The sequence below is a fragment of the Leptidea sinapis genome, chromosome Z (genome assembly GCF_905404315.1).
Source record: "Leptidea sinapis chromosome Z, ilLepSina1.1, whole genome shotgun sequence".
NCBI classification, from domain to species: domain Eukaryota; kingdom Metazoa; phylum Arthropoda; class Insecta; order Lepidoptera; family Pieridae; genus Leptidea; species Leptidea sinapis.
In genome coordinates, this window is record NC_066312.1 from 1148465 (window position 1) to 1164476 (window position 16012).

General features: G+C 36.1%; 1 long non-coding RNA gene across 1 annotated transcript; it reads right to left on the bottom strand.

Annotated features, from left to right (window-relative positions):
• Window positions 1-8296: 8296 nt before the first annotated feature.
• Window positions 8297-9908, bottom strand: LOC126978539 (uncharacterized). Its single transcript, XR_007732633.1, has 2 exons — window positions 8990-9908; window positions 8297-8754 (listed from the first exon to the last, which is right to left on the bottom strand). It is a non-coding gene; the product is annotated as an uncharacterized LOC126978539 (long non-coding RNA).
• Between the last annotated feature and the right edge of the window lie 6104 nt (window positions 9909-16012).

Here is a 16012-nt window from a genome sequence, read left to right on the forward strand (position 1 = left end):
ATTATTCGCGAAGCGACCGTGAAGAGTATACGTCGACCCCCGCATCTTAAAACGTGCGTTAGATGCGCGCGCGCGCCACTATCTACCTCATATTATAAAGTTTCATTTAATATTTTGAGCTGTTCATAATTTACAACAATTTGAAAATAAGCTGTCTGTGGTGTAATAAAGTGAAGAACGTCCTGGCGATGCCTGCAGAAGATATCAAGGTTAGTCCCTGGAATTTTACTGCATTGAGCTAATTGGTATTACTAGGAGACGAACCCCGCTACCTTTTTTCCATACAGTCCACTCAAAATAATCTTTAAGATTATCCGCGCGACCACGGAGCAAATGGCCTCTCAACATGCCACTTAATAACCTGAAAAAGGAGCTCCTCGACGGCACGAGCATGCCCATCTAATAGCTAATCAGAGTGTTTCTGAGACAGTAGATGAGGCAAATGCTCGACGGCGCGCAGTGGCTTAGCGTCGGGCAGAGCACCAATTTTTTATTTTTTTATTTTTTTTTATTGAATAGGAGGACAAACGAATTAATAACACAGAAAAAAAAATAAAAACATACAAAAATACCAAAAATCTTTACTGAATCGCTAATAACTCGGACAAACGATATGACAAAATATTATTTAGTAGCGGGGCGTTCAATCAATCAGTCAATTATTTATTTGTTGAATAAAGTATGTACAGATGCTTAATACATACATAATAAAAATGCTATTATTAACAAAATTTAATTCAAATTTTATATTAAGGACGCGTTCTCAAAACAGAGGTATCGAATCGCACCACTACACTGACACCGCTCAAACACATACACGTACTTAAAGTTAATAGCGGGAATCAAATGAATTTGATACTTTAGCAAGTTCGAATTTTGTTTTTTTTTAATACCTATGTATTTTTGATAATTGGTTGATGTATTCGTTTAGTAGTTAAATATTATAACTTTAGATGGCAATTCTGTCGGATAACGTCGTGTGCAATAAACGCAGTTTTTTTTGAAATCCAAGATGGCCGCCGCGCGAAATTACTATTTCAACAATATGGGTATCGTATCAAGGTTCTCGAGGGTGCAGAGAACGATTTTGGGATCATTTTTGAAATCCAAGATGGCCGCCGCGCAAAATTATGACTTCAACAATATGGGTATCGTATCCGAGGTTCTCGAGGGTGCAGAGAACAATATTGGGATCATTATTGAAATACAAGATGGCCGCCGCGAAAAATTATGATTTCAACAATATGGGTATCGGATCCGAGGTTATCGAGGGTGCAGAGAACGATTTTGGGATAATTTTTGAATTCCAAGATGGCCGCCGCGCAAAATTTAGAATTTCAACAATATGGGTATCGGATCCGTGGTTATCGAGGGTGCAGAGAACGATTTTGGGATCATTTTTGAAATCCAAGATGGCCGTCGCGCGAAATTACTATTTCAATAATATGGGTATCGTATCCAAGGTTCTCGAGGGTGCAGAGAACGATTTTCGGATCATTTTTGAAATCCAAGATGGCCGCCGCGCAAAATTATGATTTCAACAATATGGGTATCGTATCCGAGGTTCTCGAGGGTGCAGAGAACAATATTGGGATCATTATTGAAATACAAGATGGCTGCTGCGCAAAATTATGATTTCAACAATATGGATACCGAAACCGAGGTTCTCAAGGGTACAGAAAACGAATTTGGAGTCATTTTGGAAATCCAAGGTGGCCGCTGCGCAATAAATATGATTTCAACATTATGGATATCGAATTCGAGGTTCTCGAGGGCGCAGAGAGCAAATTTGAGATAATTTTTGAAGTGAAACTTCTTTGCCCGCATGAGGGTAAAATTTTTACGAATGAAACGGAATAAAGTGGCACGAAAATTAAGGACGTTTTTATCCAAGAAGAGGGGAGGGAGATTGAGTCTGATTGAGATAGAGTGAGAAAATGCGAAAATGCTACATTCGCAGCAGTAGCAGACGGTACCGCTATGAAGTAAAACAACTTCACTACTAGCATTGTATCATGCAGTTTTAGCGCGCGGCGGCGAGTAAGTAGAACATCTTCCCTACTAGCTTTGTATTGTGCAGGTTTAATGATTAATAATAATTAGTAAAACATCTAATAATTTCTAATATTGACAAAAATCAATTGGTTTAGAGAACAGATTAGGATAATTATTAATATAAACGAGATTTAAAAATTGGTTTTCACAAATAAGTTTCACTTCTGACATCTGTACTTTGTACGCAATTTTTTGTGTTGTCTGGTGCTTTGGACGTAGCTTCCCCCCTAAGGACACCTCCTCTACAAGTGGAGTTGAAAAAAATACTGCAGTTAATTCAGGAAGTTAGATTCAGGTTTGATACATGACATTTCCTATGGTCTTTTGAAAATAATGCGGGATTAAGGAAGATACACGTTACATTTATGTAATAGCTTTTACCTTATGATTACAATTTCTATTGAAATATCTCTTCTTGACATAATATCGTGGTAATAATTGATAAGAAGGGTAGAGCTTGTTGTGGTTAATAAGAGGATGAAATTTTTTTTGCATGTAGGGCATCATGAGGTAGGTCTTTCAAAATCAAATTTTGAGATTTTTTAATTAGATTGGTAACAGAATGTGTTATGTTAATATTGTGGGTGAAAAGTCGAAACGTAAATATTTATATATTTAGGGAATGAAGAATTAATTTAGCATGTGGGATATTGTTAGACAGGCCTTTTATAATATAATTTAAGTTTATGAATGAATTCTAATTTTGTCGATGTAAATGACACCCATGAAGAAAATTTTGTAGATTTCATATCATATCATCATGGATTTCATATCATCATGGATTTCGATTTTGACCCAATATTCGTTATTGTTGACCCTGAAAACCATGAGAACGACACCCATGAAGAGAAGTTGATAAAATTCATAGGCGCCATCTTGGATTTCGATTTTGACCCGATATTCGTTATTGTTGACCCCGAAAACCATGAAAATGACACCCATGAAGAGAAGTTCGTAATTTTCATAGGCGCCATCTTGGATTTAGATTTTGACCCAATATTCGTTATTGTTGACCCCGAAAACCATGAAAATGACACCCATGAAGAGAAGTTCGTAATTTTCATAGGCGCCATCTTGGATTTAGATTTTGACCCAATATTCGTTATTGTTGACCCCGAAAACCATGAAGATGACACCCATGAAGAGAAGTTCGTAAAATTCATAGGTGCCATCTTGGATTTCGATTTTGACCCGATGTCGATTTAATACGAGGGGCACACTGACATGATCGGGAATAGAATATTTCCGATTGAGTTACAATAAAACCTTTTTTAGAATATGAATACTGGCCTCTTAGAACCTTAATGACATTCAAACAATTAAAAAAATAGTTCAAAAACAAAAACTATGTTGGTTTAAAGTTGACACGTCGTTGACAGAAATGGAGCTCACGCGTGAACATTTTCGTGCCATTATTTATCACAATTTTCGTCGCGGCTTATCTCAAGGTAAATGTCTCAGTGAACTTGTTTCGATTTATGATGTTGAAGCACCGAGTCAAACGACAATATACCGCTGGTATGCCGAGTTCCGATGCGGTCGTGTGTCGCTCAGTACTGTTTCTTCTGCAGGTCGACCAAGAATAGCGGTCACGCCTGAAAACATCGCAGCTGTGCGAACTATTGTATTAGTTGACTGACATGTGACATACGAGCAGATTCAGGTTGTTATCAGTATCGGAATGAGTGCAATTCAGTCGATATTACATAATGAACTTTGTGTTAGAAAGCTAGTTTCCCGATGGGTACCCCACAATTTGTCCGAAGAGCACAAATTTGATGTACCACACATAGTTTGATTCGTTCAATAAGTGATTATAAATCCTATTTTGAATAAAAATATTTGAATTTAAAGCTCATGCTTATCAGAAAATATATGAATTTTAGACGATTCATTTATAATTTTTTTCTGAGATTATTTATAACATATTCATAAATATATTTCCCGTGTTTTTGAAAATATTATAGCTGCATTCCTTACGTAATTTTAAGAGACAAAATTATGTAAGTAGTAGCAGAAAACTGATCCTGAATGAAGCCAAATTTCGTAAATTTTCTGTGAAGAGGTAACGGATAATCGTTTTTACGACATAAAATATCAAAATTTCAAAGCAAAAATTTCGCACCAATTGGAGATAAGGAAGTAATCTATTTGTGGCAATTTTTAGTTTTGTTAGAGTTAGTTTCATTTCATCACAAACTCTACCGAAAAATATCTTATTTTTGTCGGATTCGTAAACGCGTCCTTAATATTCACAACAGGTCGAGAAAACATTTAGGCTAGATGCATAGTATGTTTGCTGCTTCATAGCGTCCACGCATACGACGACGCGGGCATCAGCCAATTAAGGACAATAGCCTTGCATCACTATCGAGGATTAGAATGATGGTAATTAATTCTACTGGTATTCTAACAATATTTTCCATTTTAAAAATAATATGCAAAATGCAAAAAAGATGAGAAAAATATCTATAAAAATATATTAATTAAAAAAATATATTTAAAATTAGACAAGCTTTATCAAAGCGTTTTCTAATCCCTGATATCACAAGAAAAATACACAAAAATTAAGAAAATGGCAGGTAATAGACCGTTCCGTTCTTCTGTCCATGGATCTTGGAGTATTATTGTATGACTTGCTAATACCCTTGAGTTTACTTAGCTTATTTGTTTGGATTCCCCGTTTCTTACGAAACGTACTTCTTAAAATACTTTCGTGAAGAATTAGTTTGATTTGACAAAAAAAAATTCCTACTGGTTGCGCCAATAAAGTTTTTTTTTGAAAAACATATTTATTTCATAAATGTTTTATCCATGTTTATTTAAAAAAAGAAGTCGGTTTTTTTTAACTTTTACCTTTTAGTGTCAGTTAATAATTATAATATATAGCCAACTCCTAAAAAGCCGTACACAAAAAAACAATTATATCATCAAGGTAAACAATATATTTCATAAAATTAAAACTACTGGGCCAAACTATGTAACGTTTTTATGGGACCAAACAATGATATTATAGTATTAAAAGAGGTAGATATGTCACTAGCGCGCCTAAATTGAGTCAATTGGTTCCTTTGGTCGTAGTCGCTCTCTCGATACGAAAACGGTACGCACGCGTTTGTTGTTGACAGAATTGCTTACAATTTGATGTAGGTAGAACATTAAAATGCCGTCTTGTGTTATGGGAAGATGCACTAATTACGAAAGAAAAAATCATGGAATTACATACCACAGTTAAGAAATCGTGAATTATAACATTTTATTTGATTTCATTATTTATCTAACAACATAAATATGTCGCCATGACAACGCAGATCGCCGACAAGCCGATCATAGATTAAGGTACAGAAATGACAAAATATTGATGCTGTCTGTTGCGGGATGATCGAGGTAGAATATTTTAGGAAATGATGTAAAAAAGTCGTTGTTTCAGTGAATGTAATACGAAATGTAATAATTTCTTATAAACATGTGCGTAGGTATATAGGTAGCTGAACTATCAAACTACTTTTTTTTTTATGGAATCGGAGGACAAACGAGCGTACGGGTCACCTGGTGTTAAGTGATCACCGCCGCCCACACTCTCTTGCAACACCAGAGGAATCACAGGAGCGTTGCCGGCCTTTAAGGAAGGTGTACGCGCTTTTCTTGAAGTTACCCATGTCGTATCGTCCCGGAAACACCGCACAAGGAAGCTCATGCCACAGCTTCGTAGTGCGAGGAAGAAAGCTCCTTGAAAACCGCACTGTGGAGGACCGCCACACATCCAGATGGTGGGGATGATATCGTAACTTGTGGCGTGTCGTGCGAAGGTGAAAAAAAAGACAAACAAGTCATAGGGTAGGTAGCGGATGTAGATAGTGAGTGCTATTTGTTTACGTAGGAGTTTTCCAGTAACGCTGCCCCTTTCAGTATATCCCTTGCTAACTGCAGAATAATCAATGGATCATTTTCTTCTTCTCCCATTACCTTATTGTAATAAACCCTCAGCAAAAAGACATTCATAAATAATATAAGATACAAAAAATAATAATTGTAATCTTAAAACTTTTTGGGTGCCGTCGTTAATAAAAATGTAAAAATGGGATATATACCTTTCGGTTTTGTTTTGGCGTCTGTATGTTTTTTATTATTTTATGTATAAATAATTGATATCATCAATGTGTGTATATTAAAATCAATATTAAATTATTTTCTTATAAAATCAGTGACACATTATCTACCTAATTTCAATGCAGTTTTACTACTTTCTTGGTTTCATTACGTCATGAACTCATGAATGAATCGTAATTTAGGCATAAATCACGGTGTAAGGTAAAAAATCATATCTGTTGAATTAACTGTATTTTTTCTATACAAATACGACGCAATTAGCAAATTAGAGTTATCTCTTTTTCGCTTGCGATAATTGCATTTACTATCCTTCTTTGACGTGTAATCGTAATGTAGTGTGCTAGTGCAATGTTTAATTATTCATGTGTGCGTAAGTGTATCATTTTCGAACACCGAATGTTGTCTACGTAACCTATCTATACTTTTCAATATCATTCGGGACCTAATGGCATATATTCTGCATCGAACTAAAGAAAAATTACGTAAATTGGATCATAAATCTCAGAGTAAAAAAAATACCGATCAAATTGATAACTCCCTCCTTTTTGAAGTCGGTTAAAAAAGTATTTATTTCAAAAATACATAGCAGGTATTTTAACTGATATCATATCCTATTTCGAATAACAATATTTGAATTTGAACTACACCTACGTCTTACTTTTACCAAACGCCAATCACTTTGTTTTAGTGCGCGTACGTTGATAGAAATAGAGGCAGCAGTTCGCCGCTATATTTTTCGACGTCTTAACAGCTGTTACAGTCTATCTAGACGTATAAATAATCTAAGATTTCGATCTCCAATTATTTATTACAAATTCCTTGCATAATTTAATGCACTATGCTATAGAACTTTATTCTTATTAATAGAACTACTTCGAGAGATTCAATTACATATTACATTTATATTGTTTTTTTTAGAATCGGAATTGAACGTATAAGGCGACGATATGCCTTATACGTTCAATTCCGATTTGTGTACGAGTACCTCCATATCAGTGTATCCTTAATCCTTTAGAAAAGGCCCTAGGTTCCCATGAAAAGGAAACTAGCAGGGGTGAATATCTCCTATTTCATAAAAAAAAGTGAAATGCCTAAATTAGTAGAAAATTAATAAAGACTACCAATCAGTTAGAGCAAAGAGTATAATAATATATAGGGAAGAGTAAAAGTGTTCTGTGCTACCAATGAGTGGCTTTATTCATGCTCTTATGTGAAGAAGTTAAAAGAAGAGTATTGGTTAAAATATGGAAATTTTGATAAATCTTTCATCATAGAAAGTAGCGACAGTGATCATGATTCTAGTAAAGATGATAGCGAAGTGAACGACCCCTTTTGATTTAGTTCAATAAGAACATGATGCCGTCTGAGAACGCCACAAAAAATTGCTTCTTTCGGGCTCTACAGAATAAGACGGAGAATATGTTATATAGCTAGGATATTAATAGGAATTAAGTTTTATTATTTCTAAAAACTATGACAAAACAAAAGCTTTCAAAAAATAAGCAATATTAGGTACCATCTATATCGCCACATCGGCTGCATTGCCCCATTACAATATACTGTAAGACATAATACCTCCTACGAAAATAGCTAAAGTATTGGCATTATATCTATGTCAGTCAATATCTGAATGAATATGCTGCAGAACTAAGTATATAAGCCTTTCCTTCAATATGGGGGCCCATTGTATTTTGGAATTAAGAGATTAGGTACTCTACCAGAAAATCTAGCAGATTCCACCAGTTTTAATCAATTTACTGTAATGGGTTTAAAATGCCTGAAATAAATGTCATATTTAACCAATATCCTGTATGTTCAGACTTGTAGGATTATTATTGTAGAAGAAGCAGATTTCCTTCAAAGGCATTTAATAATATCTACAAGTTTTGAGTTTTGACTTGACTTTGATCATTTAAGTATAGGTCTGACAATAGTTAAATTTAAATATTCCTTAGGCTTATTAAGGAATGAGGCCTTAGGTGAGTATTGGAGTGAAAATTTTTAATGCTATACTGAGTAGCTATTTAAGTATTCCTTATAACACTATGAGTATGCTGTATAAATTAAAAGTGAAATTATTCAAATTGTTTTAATTTCAGGAATTGTAATGAGATGGAGAAAAACATCTATAAAATGTAAATAATATATTTAATTGATAATAACATTAATACATAGAAATGTCTTTAGAAGTCAGCAGGGGGAAATACTATTACAATGTGGGGTTTGTCTTCCTCTTTACCTAAAATAAGTATTTAAATTCATAATCGGATGGCAGATCTTCTCTTGTAAGAACAGCACACAGAACCTCTTTGCAACATATTCAATTGGCGGGTAAGACTCCAATATTGCTTTTATTTTATTGATTTCAGCTTCAACTAGCAATCCCAAATCTACACACAACACTTCTGCTTTTTTCTCAGGTATTATTTCATTTTTATTAGCCCCCTTTCATATTTTCTTCGGTTTTAAATTGCTGCCTTGAAATTCATTTTGGGATAGTGCAAATTGTATTCTGTTTTCATTCTATCTCTATCTGTATCTATCAAAGTCATTTATCTCAGCTACATATCTCTTCATAAAATCTAATACCTATAATTAAAATTATATAATAATAATATTCTTTTTCAATTCTCTTTGTTTTTGGTAGAAATAGACATAGGCTTCTGTAGAGTGTCTGAAGAAATCGACATAGTTGGCACTGCAAAGCAAGCATACTCACACATTATGAGCATAGTTGCAATATCATCTGGGCCATCCATATACAAATCCACAGAAAGCTTTTGGCCCACTTTGCCTTTAACAGTTAGTAAGACTTGACCATTACCTGCAAGACTCATCATAGCATCAGTAGCATCCTCATTCCAAGCTGTTCCATTTGGATTACAGCCATGTAATTGGCAGTGCATAGCCAATTGTGGAGTGTTCTTGTAGTGAGGAGCACATGTATATATATGATCTCTGCTTACATTTTCATCATTAAAACCATAATCAATAGAGAATATATTGTATGTAGGTGATTCATCAAAATTTATTTTAAGTATTTTCCCTCTTGAATATTTTGCTTTGCGCGTTTTTCTTGCTTTATATATGACTATGTCACCTAGATCTATTTGCGTTGGGTTTTCTAACTGGTCCACATTCAGATTATTAATAGTGTCAACGAAAGTTGCAAAGGAACTTAGATGTACATAAAAATTATGAGGATTTTCGACGTGGGTAAGTTGAACCCATTGTCTTGAGTAAATTGCAAAATTCTGTTTGGTAGGTAATATCATGTTGTTGTATTGATTATATGATCTCTGACTAGTTAAAACAACAAGGCGATGTCCAAGTGACACAAGTAACTATTTACAAACAAGTTACAATTTTAAAATTTAGAAAAATCGATAACACGAATTAATTATACCCCAGAGCTAAAGTTGAGGATAGTAAGTCAGATGGAATTGGGTCTTGGGATGCACAGTCAAAGCCCCCGTCAAGAATCAAAGCACAAACAGTCAGTAAATACACTTGGGTTATTGATAAAAAAGAAAAATATACACAGCAAACATTAGCAACAATACCCTTGATAGGCAAAAGAGTGACTAAACCATATATATTATTATACTCTTTGAACTAAACCATACCTAGTCCTTAAATTATATACAAATACAAGACAATTAAAGCTTTGAATTTTGAAAGCTTGAACGGCCAGAAGCAAAGACAATTAAAGCTCTATGGCCTATGCCCATAAGTCCATTGCCTTAGATTAATGAGACTATAGAAGTAGTCTCAGCGTGCCCCTTTTGCATAGCAATAGTTTATAGTTTTGACAGGAGTAGTCTTGGGTGCTGTCATATTTATATTATGATTAAAATTACCCCTCACGCGATTACACCTTACAACAAAAAGTCACATACTCAACAGATGATTGGGAATGTCAATGAAGTAAACACAATAACGAAAATCATGTACTGATAATTATATATTTATTAACCTTTCCACATCGGCGATCTCCGCCGCAAACCGCCTTAGATCGGCATGCATTCGGCGCTCGCGCAGCGTTCTCCCCGTGCGTATTATTTTACGTGTAGTTATAAAATGCTTATAATTAGGGTGATTTGAGTGACTGTCACTGAAAGCTATTGAAACAAGCTTTAAGATCATGTATAAATTATTCATATTGTGTTTTTATTTTATTTCACACAGACTTTTCATTCGACAATAAGTGTAAAAATAGGTATATTTTAGAATAAATTATTAGTTTCAACGATGATTACTTGTTTTATTTACTGACTTTTTTTGTTTTTTTGTAATAAACATTTTGTTCTTTATAAAATAAAACCAAAATCTCCACAAAGAACAATCTTTGTGCAAAGTCTTGATAACGACCACTAGCTGCGCCGCCCGCGAACAAGTGAACACAAAAATGCTATGTCCGTAAAGCTATGACGTCGAATATTGGTGGCCTTGAATCGTAACAGATCGAAATGTGTATCGGACTTCACTCGCTCATCATTGCGTAGGCAAATAAACCATCTTGTTCACCTAATAAGGGTGAAAACTGGGTGAGGTAAAAGAGTGCCTTGGGGCACTGCCGCACTCGTTTGTAATTTCAGGACCATAACATAACAAAAGATAAGTAATATTATTGACACGGGAGTGGGTCAGGGATTGGAAATAATACTCCGCTTATAGGAACGAGTATTTATTTGCGTTCACTTTTTCTGAACTTACACTTGCCGGTCTGCCGCTGTTTCTCTTGTGGGTGGCAGTACCTTCAACGCGCCACACTGCACCGAACACAGAGTCTCTTCTTTCCTTCTTCTTCTTCTTTACACTTTCGAGTCAGAACTAAAACTGCCGTAGGCCACGCTTAGTACGGCTTATATACCCCCGGATCTGTTCCATTTTCAAAATGATTCCACCATTCCATCTTTAATTTTAAATTGTACTAGAAAATTCTTTTAACTATTTTTATCCAGCTTACACATACCAAAAAAAATACATACACTGGTAGGTGTATCAAACCCGGGTCTACAGCGTCTATAGGAAACACTTTTACGCCAAAGCTACGAGTATTGCTGACGGAGCCGTTGAAATTACCAATGTCTTGAAGTTTGACAACTCTCGTCATGTACGTTGCTGCACGATATGACGTTTGACAACTCTCGTCATAAACGTCGAAGCGTTGCTACGCGACACTGCCCCCTCCCAAGACATGATCGTCCCGATCATCGTTGCTTCCGTAGTACTTATCCACTCGATCGACGCACGCTGGATTCTGAGAGTCATATCATTTATCCTTGTGATTACTTTGTATGGTCCCTCCTAACTTGGTTGTAGCTTCGGAGACTTCCCCTTTCGCCTTATGGGATTGTGTAACCAAATCAGGGTTCCCTCTTCAAAACTAGGAATATTAGCTCTTCGTTCGTAGCGGGTCTTCATCCGTTCACTTGCCTTAAGCCCAGTTGTTCTAATTTCCTCGTAGATGTCAACCATCTTTTTCCGTAACTCATCCAAATATTCTGTTATACTTTTCGGTGTATCCAGTGGACAGCCTGAGAGTAAATCAGCTGGCAATTTCAATTCCCTTCCAAAATTGGCGTACGCAGGAGTCACCGTTGTCGTCTCGTGTATTGCACTTCTATACGGCATAAGAAAAAGTGGAATGTACTCATCCCAGTTATCCTGATGACTGTCCACTACTTTTGCCAGATGTTGCTCCAATGTTTGGTTAAACCTCTCCACCATCCCGTCCGACTGTGGATGATATGGCGTAGTTCTGGTCTTATGGATTCCCAAGATCTTGCAAACTTCTTGAAATACTTGTGACTCGAAGTTCCGCCCTTGGTCACTGTGCATCTCCAAAGGCACACCGAATGCAGAAAACTTCATTCACCAGCTTGGTCGCAACGGTAACTGCTTCTTGATTCGGTAGAGCAAATGCTTCCGGCCACTTCGTGAAATAATCCATCACCACCATTATGTAATGGTTTCCAGCTTTGGTGACTGGAAACGGTTCGGCTATATCCAGAGCTACTCTCTCCCACGGAGCCCCAACATTATACAACTTCGTAGCTCCTCTGCTTCGGGTCTGAGGTCCTATGACAGCTGCACAACTCTTGCATTTATGGCACCAGTCTTCCACATCATCACGGCAATGCAACCAGTAAAATCGTTCTTTAATTTTTATGAGAGTTCTTCTTATTCCCAAATGTCCACCTGAAGAACCATCGTGATAAGCTCTCAGGATCTCGTTCACCTTCTCCCTGGGAACGACCAGTTGCAGATGGCAATCCTTTCCTTGCGGGGTTTCCCATTTCCGGCTGAGCAACCCGTCATGCATCACCAAACTATTCCATTGTGTCCAGAGACTCTTGGTAGCCGTACTGTGTCTAGCCACTTCAGACCATTTTGGTTTAGGTGATCCACTAGCTAGCCAATATAAAAGTGGTTGAAGATCCTTATCATTTTCCTGAGCTCTCCTCATTACATCGTTGCTCCAGTTCTCGTCGATCGAATCTGTTCTGATCAGCCAGATCATAAAATTCTCTTTGTCCTCCTGACGAATGCAATGTTTGCATTCCATCGGACACGGTCTTCTAGATAACGCATCTGCATTTCCATGACTTTTTCCTCCTCGATGCTCGATTTCAAAGTCATACTCTTGAAGTTGCTCAATCCATCTGGCCACTTGTCCTTCCGGATTCTTGAATTCTAGTAACCACTTTAAGGCGGCATGATCAGTCCTTACGAGGAATTTGCGACCCAATAAGTACTTTTTGAAGTGTTGTAATATCTTTACCACGGCCAGTAACTCCTTACGAGTTACACAGTAGTTTCTCTCCGGCTTCGATAAAGATTTGTTAAAGTATGCAATTACAACTTCCTGATCTCCTCTCTTCAGAGATAATACTCCACCAATTCCGGTGTTGCTAGCATCAGCATCCACTATGAATCTTCCCTCTGTGTCAGGATATCCGAGGATAGGTGATTCACACAGTCTTTTCTTTAACTCTAAGAAAGCTTGTCCGCATTCTTCATCCCATGAAAAGGCTCTTTTTTCCTCCGTCAGTCGATGTAAGAGCTTAGCAACATCGGAAAACCCTTTCACAAAGCGTCGATAATAAGAGCATAGTCCTAGAAATGCTCTCACATGAGTCTTTTCTGTCGGTGTCGGCCAGTCCTTGACAGCACTTATCTTGGCAGGATCCGTCGCAACGCCTTGCTCCGAGATAACGTGCGCCAAGTAATTCACCTGACGTTGAAAGAAGGAATATTTCTTTGGACTCAACTTCAAGTTGGCACCCTGCAGTTTTGCGAAGACTTTTTCGAGCTTCTTAAGATGATCTTCAAAACTTCGTCCCATAATGATTATGTCATCCAAGTAGACAAGGCAGGTAGCTGGGGCGTTGCATAATCCGAAGGGCATTGTTTTGAACTGCCATAACCCTTTTCCGATTGAAAAAGCCATCTTCTCCTTGTCTTTAGGGTCCAGATCGACTTGCCAGTAGCCACTTTTCAAATCCAGAGTAGAGAACCACGTCATACACCTGCCGGTCTGCCGCTGTTCCTCTTGTGGGCGGCAGTACCTTCAACGCGTCACACTGCACCGAACACTAAGTCTCTTCTATCTTCTTCTTCTTGGAACACTTCCACTTTTCACTACTTCTTCTTTTCTTCTTCTTCTCTTCTTCTTCTTCTTCTTTACACTTTCGAGTCAGAACTAGAACTGCCGTAGGCCACGCTTAGTACGGCTTATATACCCCCGGATATGTTCCATTTTCAAAATGATTCCCCTATTCCATCTTTAAATTTAAATTGTACTAGAAAATTCTTTTAACTATTTTTATCCTGCTTACACATTTTCTATCCCTTTTTTTCTGTTCGATTTGATCCTGAACTTACTAGAAATTTCCATTAACTTTACAAAAGCCAAAAAAATACATACACTGGTAGGTGTATCGAACCCGGGTCTACAGCGTCTATAAAATACACTTTTACGCCAAAGCTACGAGTATTGCTAACGGAGCTGTTGAAATTATCAATGTGTTGAAGTATGACAACTCTCGTCATGTACGTTGCTGCACGATGTGACGTTGGACAACTCTCGTCATAAACGTCGAAGCGTTGCTACGCGACATTATGAATGAATGAAATTTATTCATTTAAATTTATTCGTTAACTTCTAACGCGTGTACATAAGTACCTACACACACTATTTTTTTTATCCTTTCAGACTACTTGTGCCGCACAAAAGCGGACTGAACAAATTCTTGCATATTTACTTGGCACCCACAAATCAGTTAATCCTGTTGCATTTATCCATTGTATTTTAATTTAGGATCTAATGGAAACCTGAAATAGAATATTTTTATTTATTATTTTCTTACGCATAGTTATCATGCCCTTTATTTTATTATCAGTAATAGGAACACGACCAAATGTCGTTCTAGTTTCCTTACTACATACGAATACTGTTGTATATAAATAGTAATAATAAATACCTGCTGAATGTTATTTTAATAAAATTGACAAAAAAAACATAATTTATACAAAAACCCTACAACATGGGTAAAACTATGGCACATTCTCATGTGCAAACATGTTATGGCAACATTCTCGTTGTTACTGTTTTGTGTTATGTTTATTTTAAAAACGATACATTTACTGAAAATAGGTGACTATGGATAAAAAATTAATACTTTTGAAGTGAATATTTCATATAATTACTACCTACCTACTAAGCTAGAGGTCCCGGGTTCGAATCCCGGCAAGCATTTATATGATGAATATGGATGTTTGTTTCCGAGTCATGGATGTTTAAATGTATTTATGTATGTTTATATGTATCTTTATATAAATTTTTGTATGTTTAAGTAAGTATATTGTATTAAATATATCGTTGTCTTGTAACCCATAACACAGGCTATATATGCTTAACTTGGGGCAAGATAATTTTTGTAAAAAGTGTGTCAATATTATTATTATTATTATTATATAAAATGTATTTAAGTCGAGCTTGTTGCACATTATATTGAAAACGCTAGGTGAAGAGTAATATTTACACGTGGAAGCGAATTGCTGAATTTTTTACATTAACTACGGCTTTGGCAACAATACACAATACACCCAACCAAATTGTTAAGTTTTATAACTATATAGAAATACATTTAACACACCAAATATGTTTCAAAAAAACTATTCGCAAGCTCAAGGTGACAGATCTTTGTTTATTTGTCCCAAAAGTTGCCATCTGGCTAAACAAATAAATGGGTACGCGATAGAGATGCAAGATCAATAGCGGTGTCCGGTTCTATCTCAGCCTTAGTTGTAAGCTTGTCCTTTCTATTTGTAATGAAGATACAGACGCTACTTCTGTAGCATAGATATTCTAAGCCCAATGCCCATATTATTTTTATTTTTATAGAGCATTGATAAAAACGTTTTTAGATTAAGCTATAAATCAATTAGTTATTCAATACTACTTTTATGCAAGAACACATTGGAAACATTTTGAATAATAAGAACAACAAAATACATAGAATTAACTCTAAATTGCAATTGCCAGCCAAGTTAATATTATAAATTAAACAATGGACACTTATATTCATTATTTATTTATCCTTCTTGATACATCAACAGTACACACATAAAAATAATTACATAACAATTTGAGATACATTACTGATACGAGGTGTGGATGCGAGTACCAATAACAGATATACACAATACAACATTAATGGTTGCGGCTGGGATAATTCACTACTACACACTTATTATTACTACTAACTAATAATATAATAGAGTCTGGCTAATGAAAGCTGAAACCAGCCATTCATAGGAATGGCAACAATAAATAAAA